This window comes from Cinclus cinclus, chromosome 1 (genome assembly GCF_963662255.1).
Source record: "Cinclus cinclus chromosome 1, bCinCin1.1, whole genome shotgun sequence".
In the NCBI taxonomy this organism is placed as follows: domain Eukaryota; kingdom Metazoa; phylum Chordata; class Aves; order Passeriformes; family Cinclidae; genus Cinclus; species Cinclus cinclus.
In genome coordinates, this window is record NC_085046.1 from 94,192,173 (window position 1) to 94,212,056 (window position 19,884).

The following is a 19,884-nucleotide window of genomic DNA, read 5'->3' on the forward strand; positions in this document are numbered from 1 at the left end:
GGAACTACCTTGCTGCATTCCAGCAAAAAAGGCAAGACATTTTAAATAGCACTACAGTTATAAAGTTTTAGAGTGTGTGATAGTTATAAGCATTAGTTTTCACATCCTATCCTTTATATTCTTCTTTAGAAGTACATGATTGAAATTAGATGGTTTGGCATCTTCCCTGCACTGGTCATGTTTTCTTGTTTTTGTTTTTTTTTTGCCAGTAGAAAAGAACCACTCTATTTCAGTTACCTTTGGAAAAATTTCTAGGAAGGAAAGACAGAAGAACATAGTTGCTCTACAGTAGCTGCTCTTTTCCTTCACCAAAGATGTGTTTCACTCCTGCAATGTCCTTAAGCAAACATTTTCCTTCTCTTTCTGTCAAACTAAGGAACTTTGTTAGCAACACCGTAGGACAGGAGATAACTATAGAGCTCTCTAATTGTTAAGCTCTTGCAAGGGCTGAGCCTGATCATTCACTGAATTGTTGAGTTGATGGGATTCGTGTAGCTGGTTATAAATTGATAATCTAAATTAATTCATTCAAGCAGAAATCGATTTTGTAACTCCTTGAGAGCTTGTAATAATGCTTACCTCCTACCGTTAGCTGCATTCTCCGTTTCATAAAGCTGGTCGGAAACAGCTGGATTCAGGTGACCTGCTAGCTCATTAAATCTGTTACATGTTCCTTCTGGTAAATGATATTAAGCTGAAATGTCCTTGCGTTGATTTTTTTTCCTTTAATTTTATGACAGAAATAACCTAATTTGTAACACAAAATAACAATCTCCTTGGATTACTTTGCCTTGTTAAAATATTTTATGCATTTTTCATTTACACGGAGGTAATGGAAAAACACTTAAACTATCTGTTATTTAAGCCACAAGAGATATGTTACTGAAAGTCTGATAGCTGCAAAAATGATTGCCTCTTCATAGTCTTTGCTTTATATCTGTAATAAAAGGCGGACAATTCAATTCATCGGTTAGTAAATAAAGTACGATAGTTTTTATTTTATTTGCTCTGCATTGCAAGAACTAAAACCTGATTGCTTTTTGAATTCACTTAAAAATGGGCTCATTACTTTCCTTTTTTAGGTCTAATGCAAAATGTTTGGTGTCTATTTTGAATGTTATACCTTTGTTAAGATATAAAGTAAATATTACCTGACTCTGAATGTCAGATTAAAAGCATAAATTTCTTTAATTGACTCCTCTATAATTACTTAAATATTAGTGTCAGGACTGTCAGTAAGAAGTCATAATTGAATCTGAGCACCTCAGTATGGATCTCATACTGGATTTGATACGAAGCATAAATACTTATTTCTCAGAACCTGATGACTTCTAACTATCAACTTTTATGACAAGAATAATGTCAAAAATTTGTTGTCCAAAATTACATTACTGGAATGTGCTACAAGGCAAAAAATACATGCTTGCCACAAGATAAAACCCAAATACTACCAAGTCCAGTGTAGAAACAATACCTGTTAGGGAATGGGAAAATGTGAAGCTGCTCTTCTATACATCCATACTTCACATATATAAAAGGATAAAGGCAACCCTGAACTGAAAAGTTTAAATATGCCCTTGAATCTTCCAGTTTGCCATTTCCAGCAGACGTCACTATAGAGCAAGGATTCATGCAGGCTGAAAAAATGGCAACACTATCCAAAGGAATTATGATAAAAACATTTAAGAAGGCTTAGCTATTAAGATAATAGTAGCTAAAATCAGAATTATTAGCTTATTAAAATTAAAGATCCATATAAAGATAAACCATCTTTTTAATTATCAGAAAGAAAAAGCCGTATTGATTTCAAGCTTCTGGCAATAACAAAGCACAGAAAAGCATAATACATACAAAATATATGCCTGTCTTTTGGGATGTATGAAAATCGCAACCATAACACTAAGAAACGCACATGCATAAAACCTGAAGTATCATGTTTTCTAACATAAACCTACATGTGATAGATAATAATGCAATGAGCATACAGCCATATATACCGCTACCTATAAAGAAACAACTGCTTTTTCACTCATGTATTTTTCTACATTTATTTCCACCAAACAGTCTTTACTCATTCCCCCCAAATCCTAGTATTTACCTGCACATAGAATCATCAAAATTCTGTCCAACAGCATTTATTCAATAACAGAGAAATCAGCCTACAGTTACAGTGAGATGTAATGGTAGCTTTCAGAAACATAGTGAATGTATTCCAGGCTCTGACATGCTGATGAAATATACAATATTATATTCTTGTTTAAAAGAAACAACAGAAAATAATTCTACCCACCCAGTATTTTTGTTTTAACATTACTGCCCTAAGAATTAAAACTCTGAAGTCCATTCTGTGCTGTGGCTTTCAATCCTGTCTGGTTGGAGTTTGTCTGAAAGACAAATGCTACTCAAGGTAGTGCAAGGCTAAATGTTGTAGGCAAGTCTCTGGGAAGACTTGTCTCCGAGACATAAATTCTAATGACAAAAGGCACATAAAGGGAATTTTTTCACTATACCATACCTCAAACAATGTGTCCTGTTTCCTCTGTGAGCTTGGGTAATTTGTCTGGCCTACACAGAATTGTCAGGCTGAAGTTCTTCCCAATTTTCTCTGCTGCTTGTGATCTGATATTTGCATAGCATAGGGTGAAGTACTGTCCGTGCTTGATACAGACTGGAGAGTGTAAAGCAACATAGAACACTGCCTTCCAAGCATACTGGGGCAAAATGAGGAAACAAAGAAATCTCTTGCCCATTGTCCCTCCTCATAAGCATTGGCTCAATGGCCATTACCTCTGTGGTCTTTGTTCTGTGAAAAGGAGCACCTGTAGGTACAGCAACTACTTTGAACTAAGAAACGTTTTTAACACTTTTCTTGAAGCAGCAATGCAGAAATTGAGCAGGAAAAGCTACTCATCAGACTGCTCCTATGGATATTTCCACTGACCAACCTGGGCTGTGTTGGAGAAGTGCTGCGGAGACTGAGAGAGGAGAATGGAGGTTCTGACTCCCAACTTGAGAACTCAGCATCTGAGCTTAGTGACTGAGTTATCTTGTGGAACTTGAGAATTTTTTGGTGTGCTTCTTTGTTAATTTTGTTTAGAAACTTTCTTTAATGACTAATGAGTCATAAGTTTTGTGGTGCCTCATACAGCTATGGATCATCTTCATGGTGCACTCTCAAACAGGTGCCTCTAAGTGACAAAAGGAGCACTGAAGTTAACCTGGGCAAAATATTTGTACACATTATTGCTTTGGACAGGAAAAAAAAGCTCTGTAGTATTCCTCTTGGCTTAGAGAGCACACTGCTTGGACCTGGACTTATGTACACTCTGTTGGATACAAAATACTCTTAGAGGAAGAACAGATCCCACTACTTTTGAGATAAAGCAAGAGAGGAGGAAAAGCTTACCAAATGAGTGAGCTATTTGGCTCTGCAAGGGAAAGGAGGAACTCTAAAAAAGAGGAGCACCTTGAGCATTGATTCGCACTGCCACTGTTTCATCAGTCAGTTTTCAACCAGTAGGTTAGTGTAAACATAAACCATGCACAAACACAAATTATACCAAACAGCAAAGGTGTGAAGATGGAGAACATTACCCTGCACCAGACAGAACAGTCCTAGCAATTCTCCTACAGACATTTCCTACCTACAAAGTAATTGCAGTTCTTGGCTAATTCACACTCTTCCGCTTATATTGTGCTGTTTTAGTCATAGCCAGGAAAGAACACATATTGTCACCCAAGTCAATAATTTATGAGTTCAACAGATAACAGCAGTTGAACCTCTCTTATTTTCAAAAGAATAAGCAATGGCCAAATTGTTTCTGGCAATAGAGACCATCACAGTACAAATCCCAGCAATCTGAGAAAAAAAAAAACCCAGCACCCAGCAAAGACCCAGGTCCAATGCGAATACATATGTATGGGAAAATGTGTATTGGCATGTGTAAGCATCTTAAAAATCTTGATCAGAAATTGTTTATTCGTTATACTTCCTATTAATGAAATATTACCAGCAGAATAGCACACGTGGGGACTTACGGCTTTCTTTCTCTTTGTGTTATGTTGCTGCAGAGAATTGCAAAAGAAAAATACTAGACTAGACTAGAGAATCCTGTCATTGCCAGAAGTGAAAATATTTTTTAAATTCCATGATCAGGAGCTCCCTACTTTGCTTCTTAGCATAACCCCTCTTGATGGTACTTGCAAATGGAGCACCACACAGACATCAGTTGCTGCCACACCCTTCCTGTTGCTAATCTGTCTTTTTAAATTTAATTTCTTTTATGGTAGCTTTTCCACTGTTTAATTAGGCCATGGGGAGTAAAGAGAGGCAGTCTCACTGTCCCTTCAGAGTTTATTTCACAGACTGTTCCCTTCAAGGATTTTATTTCTGTCACTGAAAGCAGACATCCTCATATTGCTTAAACACAGAAAATGATTAATACAATGAGATTGTTATGCTCCTAGCTAAAATGGCCTTCTTTGTAATGTGAGCTACAACAGCTTGAAAAGATGGGCGCTGACACTACACTACAGCTGACAGTTTTTCTTTTTTTAGGTGTACTATTATTGGGATCTGTAATTCTGTGTGACCCATAATAATAATCCCACCATTCTCCTCATATTAATATCATAAATTCTGCAGACACAGATGATATTATCATATATCAAATATGAACATAAAACCAATGTGATCTTAACATCTTTGGATTTATCTTGAAAATAAAAATAGTAGATAAAATCATTTATGCTGATATCACCAGGTCTTTACTGGGTTACAGTAACATGGTAAGATTATAATATTTATAATATTTAGGAGGATAGGCAGTTTTGACAGCTTTATTAATCTGTTCCTTGAGTCAAACTTCTGAATAGTTAATTTGTATGTTATTTAACAGTCAATGTTTTCCATTCTGTGTCCCTGACCACAAGGTTGAAATTCCACAAAAGCTGTATTTAGTATATTATTCAGCACATACATTAAACAGCCTAGTTTAAAGGAGCACCAGTCAAATAATAATATTTTACAGTATTTAAGTGAGATCTGCTAGTGCCACTGCACTTAAAGGTCTCTGAGCTACTTTGAACACATTAAGGGTTAAAATGGCATGCTCAGCTTTGGAGTGATTTACAGTGAAACCCATGACACACAAATATCAAATTGACTTAATACTGGTTTCAAGTTTTGTATCTCTGAGACCACTTATACGTCCCAGTAACGTGATCACAGTGGAGGATTCTGGAGTACTCAGAAGACTGAAGCAAAAGCTGAATTTAAAATACTGAAACCTTCAATTTGCCACCTCTTTCTTCCCACCTCTGCTCTCATCAGAATTAGAATTTCCAGACAGATTGTACCACGTGACTGTATGTTTGGACAACTGCTATAATAACAATAAAAAAAAAGAGGGAGCATAAAAATGGCTGAGATGCTGAGGCTGCCAAAGAAGCTGTGCCACATGCAAACATGATTATCCTTGTTTTAAGTAAAAATCTTAAGTCAAATTTGCTTCTGCACAAAGGACCTATCCAGGGGCCTATACACCACTTATGCCTTCAGTCAAGAGCACCATGCAGCAAAAAGTACTGTACCCCTGCTAAGTAATGATGGAACAGCATTTGTGAGGAATTTTTACAAGGCACATAAACCTACGTGCTATGAAATCCCCCTTCACAGAAATGCTCTGCAAAGCACCAAACAGCCAGGCTAAAGCAAACAGGCTTGTCGGGGGAAAAGGAGGCAAAAGCAGAACAAAAGAAAGCAACAATGAACAGCACAGCTTCAGAAATACAGATCAAAAGGTGCTTTATTGCCACTGGGGAGAGGATTTTTTCACAATTTCTTTGCAGAAAATGTATTCAGGCCCTAGCTTCAGCTACTTGTTTTGTATGTTGTTGGCATGAAACTGCCCTCAATAATCACATCTCTGTGAGAAACTACATATTTTTTTTTCAAAGGCCCACATCTCATAAAAAGCAACACATGATGGAATTTCAGCAATATAGCTGCCATTAGGAACCAAATTTCTTTATGAGGTGCACAGTCATTTCAAGAGGATAAACCAGTTTTTCCTCACTGAGTAGTCATTAAAAGATCTGTGCCTCAGTTGAACTACTAAGAAAGCAAAAAGCAGGTGGGAATAAGCAGGGAGTAAGCACAGCCCCAGCTCTACATTTACAACTGTTGTTAGAAATGGGAAGAAAAGAGGGCAATGGTTGTCCCAGTTAGGAAGAGTCATTCTCTCCTTAAAAGTGTCTGCAACATTACAGTTCTACCAATCGTTGCAATCTTTCCATAAACCATGTTGGCTCAAATATTTGAGGGTTTCATGTCCCAAGTTTCTAGACTCAAGTACTTAAGTAAGAACAGTTGCTTGTTTTCATTTTTGAGGGTAGAGAGAAATTCAGTAATGTTAAATGCAAGTAACAAAGATCAGAAATTACCACCCGGACCAGCTGTGTAGCAACATGTAAGCTGGCAACACCAACACTCTTGTTGCCTTCAGTGTAACCAGAGGGTTGTAGGACAACTCTGTTTTGGGCAGACAATCTCCCCATACAACCCAGATTTCCAGCTGTGGCTATATGCCACAATCCACTCCTCAATGTACAAATTTCCTTTGACACAGATGACTTTAATGGCTTTTTCTTTGTAGCTTTATAGTATATTGTATAATTAATTCAGGAATTAAAGCTTCCTAAATGCATTCAGACACAATGAGCCACTCTTCAGAGCTGCTGCAGTCTCTTTTGTCAATAAACCTAGTTCATGAGGTTCTTGTTGCCACACATTAATACAATAAGAATTTCGTACTCTGGATATTTACATATCTATCCCATGGAGAGATTCAGATTTTTAAAGACTCCTTAACAATAGATTTTTTCATGCTTTACTTCAAATAATTATTTTAATAGAAATTTAGAAATACAAATTTCCAAATGAAATAATTAAGAACATTTCATGCAATTTATCTGGCAAATATGCTCCCAAACATTGCAAGTTAATTCCCATATTTTTTAATGTGTAATCAACTTTGTGAGTTTTCCTTAAAAATTTTTACTTTCCTCTTGAGAGTATCCAAATACCATTAAAAACCCAAAGAAAAACATACAAGACAAACTGAAAGGTCAGAAAGGATACTATAACAGATTTATTTTCCTTAAGGGTGACAATAGAGCTGGGTGGAGAGAGAAGTGGAAGACAAAGAGGTGGCCTCCAGAAAAAGGGTGAGAGAAAAGAAAGTTAAATTTGCTTGCTTTCTTTCTGAATTCCCACTCACTACTTCAACCAAGGAAATGCCAAGGATGGCTTTAATTGGCTTTGCTCAGTGCCTGTGCTAAGCATCTCAGAAGCCATTAATCTGGAAACCATTTCCTCTTAACTCAAAGCCAACAGGTACTGCTTCTTTAAGAGGAACAACCACCTGAGATACAAAGTAAGAGACATGTTCATTTTCTGATCTTGGAATTTCTGGCTATACCAGTCACACTGAGCTGCGCTCTGACCAGGGAGGATGGCACCACATGAGTTTCATTGAGGGCTTCCTTAAAAGACAGGTGATGGTTTTCTGTTCCTCAATACTGGCTGCCCAAAGTATGTGTGTGGTGCAATTCTGTACACAAATAAACATGTAATTCCCTCTTTTCAGTATCTTGTATGTGTTTTTACTCCAAAAATATATAGCCCTTTTTTGAGAGCAGTATGTTCACAACGTTAAGACACAAAATCTGGAAAGCAGAAAAAGAGCAGCACTTTAACTCACTGATAGGAATATGGTGTGACAGGAGGGATGAATAATCAAAGATACAGTTGATAGTTTACTGTTAAAATAAATTAACCCATCCACTGACAAAAAGTCTTGCTGACTGTATTTCATAGATACAGCTCTGACATATTTTGATCACAAACAGTTTCAGAAGAGGATCACTCTGCCAGCTGGGCTGTTCTTAAACAAAACCTCTATGTTTTGATCCAGGAAACATCAATCATCATGTCTCCAAAACCATTACCATTTATTGAGCACCCATTAATATGCTCAGTGCTAAATAAAGCAGAGGAACATGCTGTCCTTATCCACATTTCTGATCATCTGTCCTATATTTTTGAAGTCAGTTTGTCTCTGCATAAACTCAAACATCTAAAATAAACAAACAGAAATATTTTGGAACTATGTACTACACTGCTATACTTTTTGCATGCTCGTTTTATCTTTCACGTTCTGCAAATATAAAATAACTCCATTCCAACTGCAAGGAAAAGAACTGAAAACAAGATTCTGCTGGACAAACAAGCCTGCAAAAGGAGTTAGGCTGCAGAGGGGCTGTGAATTCTGGGTGTATTTCAGCAAAGTGAGGGCAGAGACCTGAGCAGCTGCAGAGAGCTAAAAATGAGAGGAGTATCTCTATGATGGCATAGATAAAAAATACAAGGAATTTCAAAAGGAAACAAAGGGATGTGAACATCAGCACTGATTATAGGATGTGTTTCCTGCACACAGGAGAACACTCAGCTAAGCCATGTTCAGTATCTCTGATGTAAGTTAACTACCAATTTGTAGAATCAAGCTCTTGGATAATATATCACAGGTAATGGCTATTCACTGGAATTCATATTAGCAAGTATGTTGCTTCTGAAGAGATTACACATTTTAACACATAAAAGGCTACAACATCCCTTCAAAAGAATAAAACCTTTTAGAAGTAATAACTAATATATATATTGAAAAGACTGAAATCTACTTCTGGTACAACTTTTAAAAAAAAACACACAAAAACTTGTACTTGAAAACCTCAAAGATTATACTATTGTCAAAGTATTGGTTGAATTTGGATTATGTAAAATATAAAAAATTGGTGTAATTCACCATTTAAAAAAGGGATGAATGAATATGTATCAGTTAGATGTTCTTACATTTCTGTCTACCTGCTGTGTTAGATAAGAAATAAAGGTGATGTTCATAAAGACAATGAAAAAATTTCCTTCACTTAATAGTCAACTCCCTGATTACTGGCCACTGGAGTATTAGGCTGAATTGCATCACTGATGAACAGCCAAGGGCATCAGTTAACAAAAATCAGTGCTTTTAAAGTCTTTAATGATCAGAAAAAAATGAATGAAAGCATTTGTCAAGATTATGATTGTCATTAGAAAATGCTAATTACATATTAGTTTAATAATCACCACATGATCATTTACCAAAATTATTAGATTTTTTTACTTACTTGGAAGAATTAACTTTTTTTTTGTACAAAGTGTTCACAAACAGTGATCTTAGAAGTTAAGGATTTTAAGATTACACATTTTCTGAAACTGTGCTGCTAGTGTTGGAAAGCTCTGATCTGAGCTTAATGCCAACCCACCTTATTTCACTCACTTAATGATATATATTACCCTCTTAAGGAAAGTTACATCAGTGTACAATTCATAAAGCACAGGTAATTTGCCCACAAAAAGAGCTCTACAATTATAAGTTAAACTCCACCAAAAAGCCATTTGTTAATTCGTATATATGCGCCAAGTAAAATAAGTCACTCTTCAATATTGAGCTGAGATCTCACCTAAAACATGAAGGTATTAAGCAAGTATCAAACATAACTATAAGAGCTGTGTCATCTCGACAATACAACAAAAGAATACACCACTAATATTACAATAAGACTGCTTACTTTTGATAACAAAAATATATTTTTCTGCACAGTAATGTTACACCAGCTCTACAGGTCAAGTTGCATCAGCAACCACTAACTTGACCACAGCAAAAACAAAAAAAGCATCTTTTGAATAAAAAAAGCTAAAGTGAATTCAAATGAAATTTCTCTCAACCAGTGAGAATTTTTACCATTCCAATCAAATCTATTAATAATTCAGTACTTCAGTTCTTTTGCCCACATACAAGTACAAAAACTCCCAAAAAGATCAGTTTTCCTATTCTCAATTTCAAGTTCACATTTTAAACAACTAGCAGTAGCTCAAACAATCACTTTCATTTCAGGGGAGAGCATAATTGAACTATGTCTAACAGCGCAGCTTTAAAACATGCAAGCAGAATAAAACCTAACAACCATAGAAAATATTTAATATGCTATTTCTCATCTAAGATCAATGTTTTGACTTGGAACAGATCCTTGCAGCAAAAATGCACATCTCTGCATTACTGACCTTACAAACATCTTTGTGCACCTTGGCCACAACAACCCCTACAGGATGGGGACAGAGTGGCTGGACAGTGGCCAGGCAGGAAGGGACCTGGAGGTGCTGATGGACAGTGGCTGAACATGAGCCAGTGTGTGCCCAGGTGGCCAAGGAGGCCAATGGCTTCCTGGCCTGTATGGGGAACAGTGTGGCCAGCAGGAGCAGGGCAGGGATTGGCCCCTGTACTTGGCACTGGTGATGTCACACCTTGAGTGCTGTGTCCAGTTCTGGGCCCCTCAGTTTAGGAAGGATGTTGAGATGCTGGAGTGTATCTAGAGAAGGGCAACAAGGCTGCTGAAGAGTCTGAAACACAAGACTGATGAGGAGCAACTGAGGGAGCTGGGAATGTTTAGCCTGAAAAGAGGAGGCTCAGGGGAGACCTTATAACCCCCTTCAATTACCTGAAAGGAAGCTGTGGCCAGGGAGGGGTTGGTTTCTTCTCCCAGGCAACCAGTGAAAGCATGACAGGACACAGCTTTAAGCTGCAGCAGGGGAGGCTTAGACATAAGGAAGAATTTCTTCACAGAAAGGGTCGTTAGACATTGGAATGGGCTGCCCAGGGAGGTGGAGGAGCCACCGTCCCTGCAGGTGTTTAAGAAAAGACTGGATGTGGCATTTGGTGCCATGGTTTGGTTCATATGGTGGTGTTTGGTCATAGGCTGGACTTGATGATCTCAAAGATCTTTTCCAGCCTAGTTGATTCTGTGTTCTTAATTCAATTTAGAAATTAAATAATATTACATCACTACTCTTGGTATGATTAATAGCCCCTACTCAATATGGGGGTATTGTGGTAACAGGACAGTAACTTTACTTGACCTTTGCAAAGAACTAAGGTTAACTAATTTAAATGCACACAAGTTGAAGTCACAGTTTAAAAGCATTATCAGCTGCCTCTGACTAATTTCCATAGCTGCTATGGCACAGGGACAAGGTAGCCTTCAAGAGAAAGCAGACATGCTACTGCCAAAGTCTGATGCACACAAGTCTATACAATTTGTTCAATCTCTTCCACCAAAGGCAGTATAACTTAATCCTGATCAGACTCACTGGTAGAGAAAGTTATGGAGAAGAAGAGGCAAAGATCAAGATTCTCTTAGTGGGAAGAGTCTTCAAACCTGGTTTTGAGGGACAATTATTTTGATTTCTTTGAATAAAAAAAAAAATAGCAAATGATTGATCCTCTGAACAGCTGCTCAAATTGCAACTAAAATTCAAATACATGTGGACAGAGTGCAAAATACCTTGACACCTGCCAGAATGAGGGAGCAAAGAGGAACATCACATCCAGATGACAAACCACCTTGGGACTTTGGCATAGGAATGCAGACACCTTCACAAACACATCCTCCTGCTTTAGACCTTGGCCAGATAAATGGCTACTGAGGAGTGCAAACCGTCCCTATAATGTCAGTCTGCAGTTCTGTGGGACCAGCTTCCTCTACAATACCACGTTTACCACTCCTGTCAGCTGTTTTAGTTTAAAGAGAGAATGGGGGTATAAATTGAACTACTCATGTCTAAAAGGTGGTAGCTACAGATCAAGGTTAAGTATCAGCAGGGCCACACGAGGATCCTGCACTATTTTCTTCTGTACTTAGTCTGTTGAACAGAGGAATTAAGTCTCTGTAGCTGTCAATCTGGCTCTTTTCATGAGTTCTAAATTCATTTGAATAAATAAATAAATAAATAAATAAATTTATTTCAACTTGTCATTTGGGTAAGATCTGTTTTATTGCTGCAATTTTTACTGTAGTATGTTCAAATCAATCACAAAAGTCTTTACGATGCAAACTCTTTATAGAAGTGTTACCTAAGTAGTTTCTTCCAAAGAAGCCTCAGATGCTGTGACAGTGATACTAAACCTACATCAAAAATAAAAATATTTAAAAAACATAACTTCAGTGTTTTGCTTTCAGAGAATTTTTATAAGGCTCACATTCTAGAGCCAGGCACATACACCAAGCATTTAACTAAATTCCATGTTAAAATAAATTCAAACCTAAAAAGTTAGTTAAATATACCTTCCACTTGAAAACCAATCTCAAACCTAATTTTCTGTTACTTGTCATGACTTCTGACATTTTTCCTTTTACAAACTCCTCTGATAAAATGTTCAGGAAACCTTCCTCCCCACCCCCTTTCATTTCTCAATTGCTATGTTACTTTGACCTGTATATTTTTAAAGAAACATTTATTTTCATAAGGACACAATCAGTGCAGTCACTGGTTGTAGCAAATAAACACAGCTTGGATTTGCATTATGATGATATATAAGGACAATATATTTTACAGCTATCTGTTTATATAATACCATTGACAGACTATGTTTGTTTTTAAAGGAAGAAAACACAAAATGTTGTTCAACCTGCTGTAGAGAAGGGAATATAGGCCAGAAAGATTTATTCTGGAAAAACAGTTAAGGTTAGCATAGATGCTAGCATCCAAATAAGAGTAAGACCAAGTTGGAACAGAAATGCTACACTTTTCAGGAATACATTTTCAAATAAACCAACATTATGCCTTCATCTTATACCAATGCTTTCATAGACATGGAGCTGATGGAGATTCAGAGAAGTAACCCAGATTTCTGGCTTTCTTTATGTCAGCTTAGAAGTGATTCCTTTGCCTTTAGCATGCAGATGGGTATGAAGTGCTGAAGAATGCTGAAGAAAAGACATCAACAGATTCACTAATTTTTTCCTACTCCTAGAAGGCCTCACATGCAGCAACAGTTGAGGCTACTCAACCAGTTGAGACAAGGGCACGTAGGGACAGGACAATAGGGAACAGTTTAAACTAAAAAAGAGGAGATATTTAGGTTAGTTACGTGGAAGAAATTCTTCATTCATTGAGTCGTGAAGCACTGAAACAGGTTGCCCAGAGAAGCTGTAGATGCCCCATCACTGGAAGTGCTTAAGTGGATGGGGCTTTGAGCAACCTGGTCTGTCCCTGACCATGGCTGGGAGGGGTGGAACTATATGATCATCAACATCCCTTCCAACACAACCCATTCAAAGATTGTATGTCTAAAGGATAGCAAAAAGAAAGAGTCAACAAAACAAGCTCTGTAGAACCACAGTCTCTTTCCCTCCTCCTACACAGCCGGAAGAATCCACCCCCCTCACATTAGGAACCAGGCAATGCTCTGTGGGTCACACATGCCCAGTCTGCCCTTCCGCTACCACTCTTTCTTGGCCCTGGGACAAATTTCTCTTCCTCTTCTACCACCACCAACTTTGCTTCCAGCCATCATAATGTCAAGCTCCAAACAACATGACTCCTTCCACCCAGGACCACATCAGCATGGGGAAAAGCAAAGGAACAAAGCCCTTCCTGCACAAAAAGAACAAGGATTATTCCTTTGGGCTCGGTGCCATTCTTTATGTGCAAGGTACTCAAACCTCACTACTCAGTAACCACTGAGAAACGGGGACATGAAACTACAGAAGCCTGTGCCCATGAATATTTCCATTAAGTAAGTATATTTCCATTATAATGAAGACTGAAGCAAGAAACCCCAAACAAACAAAACCAAAACAAAACAACAAAAAATGAGGAAAAATTAATAGAAGATTCTCATACAATCACCTGGATTCTGGTGCTGGGGCTCAATGTAAATATTAATTACCATGCATTTTTCAGTCAAATGTGACTGATGGTGAGACCGGAATACAGTCAACCTGCAGAGCAGTGGCTCTACAGCTGAATGCTCTGGGTGAGCAGCAGCTCAGTGTTCAATAAAAAAAAAAACCAGAAGAGTTGAGAGTTCCAAGAGATTTTCCCACTTGTGAAATTTCTGAAACAAAACAAAATAAACCCCAAAGCATACAATTTCCTTTCCCTCTCATAAAAATAACCCTAAAGTTTCCAGAACACGAGAAAGACTACATGTATTGATAGTTCTTCTGTGATATTCTGATAAAATTCCAACTGAATTCTTTCATCATAAAATCTGTCAGAGATACAATGGGTTTTGTATGAATAGATTTTTGCCTCCCAAGAATTCTTAATGTCATTGGTATAATTAAGAAAGGAATTTACAGAGAATATGAAGAAGGGGGGAAAAAAAGAATGGGAGACTGTGCGTGAGAAAGACCCTACGGATGGCAAAGGAGACCTACAAATATGTCTTATAAAATATTGCTTCTTGAGTCCCTGGAATTAATTTACATAACAGTCAACCTTGTGTGAAGGCTCCCACATCTTCTCTTTAAGCTTTTCTTGCTTGACTATCAAAAACATAATCTTTAATTCAGGTGAGTAAAGTGATTTTCAGTACAGCCCCAGTAAAGGACACTACAGGTAAAAGCACCTTAGCATGTGGCTAAAGCATCTCTGAAGTTGTGCAGCACTTCTTCTACTCTGCTACTTCATATTGTTTTATGCTTATTAACAACTTCACTTTAGAGAAGGAATTTTTAAATTAATGTATGTTTCCTTTATGAAAACCCTGTTTCATTGGGTACAGAAGTATCTTTCTGGTGTTTCTTACTAACCTAAGTTAGCCTGCTTAGGCATCCATGATCACAAATTGAGTTAAAACCAAACAAATTAACAAACACCTGCTGACAGAAAATGAGGTGCAAGGAATAATTCCTTTTACAGTCCTAATACTCTTCTGGATTTAAAAAAAATACATCTGTTTGATTTGTGAGAATTCTGTTTTGAACTGGGGCCTGATACTATTCAACTGATACATCGTTGAGAGACAAAACTCCATGCTTAATATGTTGTTAAAAATTAAGAGTCAGGAATGATTAGAACACAGTTAAAATATCTTCAGTCTCTTTTCCCCTCTGATACGGGTAAATGAATTTAAGAATCAAAAGTTAAACAAAGAAGTGTAAAATACAATTATACTGTAACATAAATACATTACACTCCAGAGATATCAGAATATCAACAGTAGTATTAAATCTGCCCTGAAGTAAAGAGGTATGAAGCAATTCATTAAAATAGAAGACAAAAACTAGATAATTCTCCAGCTAACAACAGCTAACCAATTTTTTTTTTTCAGGAAAAGTCTAGCAGTTTTATTGTGACTTACTTTATATGCAGATGTAGAACATCTGGGATTTGCCTTCAAATGCTTTCCCTCTGTTTGGGGAATGGGAAACCAGCAGCTGAGTTGAAGATTCAGCAGCATTTTCTCTCCCTTTCCTGATTGCTCTTGACTGCTAGATTACTGTGCATGATCAGTCAAATGAGATATACTGGAGAAGTAGTCCACAATGAAAACTGGAAGCAAACCTAACAACAAACCACAGTCTTCCAGAGAAAGATTTATTTTTGAAAGCAACAATATGCAAATATTATCTTATCTGGGTGTGCTTAATGGACATTACTGAGATAAGTGAGATAGCTAGGGCTTTCCATTCAGTCAAAAGAGAGATAAATACAGGAGCAGCTGCAATTCCTGATTTAAAATCCAGGTTTTGTATTGTCTTATTTTAAACCAAGCAGTAACAATTTTTTTTTCATTAAATGGGCATATTTCTTTTTTTAAATTGTACATAGTTGCTGCTGAAATTTACGAAGTGTTGCCCACTGGGAGAGTTCTGTGGCAGAATATGACAGAAATAAAATACATTACAATAAAAATTTTTAAATGAACAAATTACAAGTAAAATCAAAGTAGTAAAATGGAAGCATTTTCAATGTGTGGGATAGAGTTTGGGAGCTGAAAAATAACTGTGAAGGGACCTACCTATGCCAGAATTTCATCAACTCAGGACTTGAGTGGAAGGAGAGGTCCTGAAGCAGAAGCACACGGAGAGACTGTTGCACACATCTACCCACTCAAATCCTCTTAGACACAATTTCTTCATGATCATATTTAAATTTTGTTCATAATCTTGTTTAAAATGAAGCTGAGTCTGAGCATTAGCCCTCTACTTGATTTTGACCTGTGTGCTGATCTTATTGCTTGTGCCATCAAACCCACTAATAACAATAAGCATAGATTAGCCATCTAGGATGGTTGTCATCTGAAAGAAACAGTCTGGCCTTTATCTCTAAATCTAGTTCCCATCCACACAAAGAAAAACCCATCATTCAATACAGAAAGAGGGGCTAAAACTTTAAGCAGAAGGATTTATCAGTTGCTAATGGAATCACTGGGCGGTGTGCTACCACCATTAAAAAGCCACCAGTCTTCCAATACTTTCCTGCAATTTTCCTTAGGATTTGTTCTCTTATCTTGCTAAAGAAGCAACTGTGCAGTAATCATTTTAGGGGTACTTCTGAGAAATGTCTAAAGAGTCTGTGATGAACAATGTGAAAAAAATCCTCTTGGCTACAAGTGCATTTGGGTACTTCCACTTAGCTCAGCTGAGTTAGAAGGTAGCACGGGGCCTGCAAGTAAAATGGTTGTGCACACAGGGATCTTATTTCTCATTTAAGTTTCAGGCTGATTTCAGGGCATAACATAAACATAGCTACCCTTGCAGATCAAGTTTTTGACTGGGCCTTAAAATTGTATTTGTTCTTGTCAAGTATAGATTATTTCATAATGGAAAAGAAATAATTAAAACAAAATTCCAGGCGATCTCTACTGAAAGTATTACACTGATTATCTCAGATGAGCCTAAAAACTGTTAAAGATATATTATCATCAGGCTGCAGTGAGTGCTCTATGTCTAAATGGCCACCTCAGAAGCACTTTCCTGTGGCATTTCCCTACTTTGCCATTGCTGAAACAGTTAAATGCAACCCATCCTGATCTTATAATGGCTCGACTAGTGTGAAACACCATAAACACTGAGTTGTCATTGTCCTCTCCATAAGTTTCCACAAGTAGCCCACGCAGGACATGGCTGCTTCCCACAGGTTACCTTGCTATGCCCAATTGCCTGTTTCACTACAATCATATTAGCACTTTCTACACTAGAATCCTTAATTGTTGCTGTGCCCAGACATTGTAAATGAGTTAAATTTTTACAATACTTTATTCTTAGTAAGATCATTGCCTTCACAGCATTTTTACTGACCCCATTAATGCACAATGAAAACTGTGGTGTTGTTATCCACTTCCCTGCTCCCCTGGGATGACAGAAAGACCAACAAATATTTAGGGCTCCCCAAATGAATTTGGAATTTCTCACTTAAATTACTCATGCTTTTAGTAAACTGCTTCTGGTCTGCCAGTGTTCCAGCCTCTATTTTTATAGAGAACAATATAATTAAAAAGAAAAAAAAATACCACCACGTAGCAATCCAAATCATGTCTATATGTCATGTAATTTAAATCTGTATGTTCATTGCAGAGTCAGACACAGCAAATAATTAGAACTAAACTAACACCAAATATGTACTTTTGGTGTTCAGTCATGGATGCACATCTTTCTACAGCTGCACAAGCATGTTGCCTGACACAGAACTGGAGGGTGGATAGTGAAACAAGCATCAGGGAATGTCTGTTGCACAACACCTTCAGCTATCTCTTATTATACTGACCACAACAAGACACTCAGAAATTCATCAGTGAAAGTGTAAAAATAAAACAGTTTCTGGTTAAAGCATAATCAAAAAATAGATTTTCATAATTTTTTCTAATAATTTCAGTTCTTATATTTGCACAACAGTTAGGAAAAAATATTTTTTATAACAGCTTGAAAGATGTCTACTCTACAGATTTATGTATCAGGAATAATTAAAAAAGAAGACATGATGCTATGAGCCAAGTATGTTGCAGGCATGCAAGAAAATCTACCAAACAGATAGTCTGGGTAGTTTATATGGACAATAAACATCTAACTTACGAGTATTACACTTGTTTTTTGTGGGTTTTTTTTTTTTTAACAGATGCACTTTTAAACTTATGTAGATAAAAATTTTATCTGCTTGCAAAGAGACATCACTGCTGAAGTAAAAGGTATGAAATATTCTTACACAGGCTCAGATGAATCTCTGTCTCTGTTTTCTTCTCCTCATGGATATTTTTCGTCTGCTTTATTATGTCAGAGGTCTTTAAAATAGCTGTTCTAATCATTATCCGAATTGACAGGAAAGGCACCAAATACATCAGAAATAAAACAAGTTAAATTAAAAATACATAAAACCAAAGCTTTAGAACAATAAAGTAATCTGTCCGTACTTAAAGGTCATCTAGAAAATAGAGATAACTCCGTTCCTTGTTTGCAATAAAAACAGAGTCCAATTTATGCAGAATTGATCAAGCAGTTTCTTTCATCGTATTTAAATACTTCTTAGAAGAGATCAAAAAGATTGCACTGGCCAGGACGCTGGCCAGAATAGGAATGGCAGAGGGGACAAGGGAGGGACTTTAAATTTGCCAAACTCTGAAAATGTAAACAATTGTCTATATCCCCTGGGAAGGGCGCAAGGCACGTAGGTGACAGAACGCAGGTGCGGGCGTCCGTCATAATAAAGGCAGTTTGGCTGAGCGCAGCCGAGCGGCGGCGAACCTCGGTGAGAGATTACACACGGACCTATTGGCAGAACATGGCAAGGGAGAATGTCAGATTTCATATTCGCCAGACATCTACAGCAACTGATGCCTTGTAGTCAAAGGCTGTTAAATTACCTGTGAAGGTTACTGGCAGCCCTGAATGTTTTTCTCATTGTTTATTTAGTTCCAAAAGCACTTGGTCTTTGTGCTGATTGCCCTAACTGACAGCCCAGGAAATCTGGACTTTGTAAACAGGGCGCTGCTGTATTGAATTACAGGTAACAAGTGTGTAATCAACCTGCTGGGGCTGGACCTTTGCAAAGAAATCTTCGGTATACAGACAAAAAGAATAGGTTTCAATACCGGGGAATCAATTATGTGAGCAGATGAGTATAAAAAGAGATCTATTTAAATCCTTTGTGCTTATTTCCTATAGCATATTTAGAAAAAGAAAAGACCCTGACATACTGGAAAGGTAATTAAGCACTTTATTCATTGTTGCAATAATATTATAGAAATTAAAGGTGAATATGATTTGAAGCTCCCTCATTATAACCCATAAAACTATATTAGCTGAACAGTCTTTAGCTGCAATATGCTTTATAAAAAAATAAAGGTTTGCAGATTTTTGTTCTTAAAGAAGAGTTTCTGTAGTGAAATTACATAAACTGGAACAAAGACCAACTCAAAATGAATCAGTCATTTCTGATCTTCTAAAAGGTAAAGATTACCACTACAAAGCAGGGATCTACTGAAATCTAATACTGTGATTATTTCTACATACTAAAACAACATAATAAAGTTCAACAATTGCCCCCCGACCATAGATTTATATGAGATATTTAAACTGTAATTGTTAATTAAAAAGCATAAATAAAATCCAGTGGCAATCAGTCAACAGAATAACCCTATGCCAGAAAACATTGAGTCACTGAGTAGTACATGAGAGGAAATTTTTTTTCCTGGTGGTTTTTTTGGGTTGTTTCTTAAATCATCAAGACAGGCCTGTTCCGCCTGTGACTGTGACCACCATGGGCAATAACATTCACCAAATAAAGAAAAACTTAACAATGAAGATTTCAAAATCTAAACATCTGACGGTATTTCCTATCTGAACATCATTTATTAAAACATACCGTATGCTATCATCTTATTGTGCCCCAAAGACTTGTTTTTGCAGTTTGAAATTACAAGAAAAACAAGGTTTCATTAATGTACTCATTGATGATGATAATTTTAGACTGCTTGCAGTATTGGAATGTATGCTTTGTTAAAGCAA

The 19,884-nt window shown here is 37.0% G+C and overlaps 1 protein-coding gene across 1 annotated transcript in view; it reads right to left on the reverse strand.

The window, feature by feature from the left end:
* Positions 1 to 19,884, reverse strand: part of ZNF407 (zinc finger protein 407) — a 337,009-nt gene that overhangs the window by 50,752 nt on the left and 266,373 nt on the right. The gene's annotated exons all lie outside the window — the stretch shown is intronic.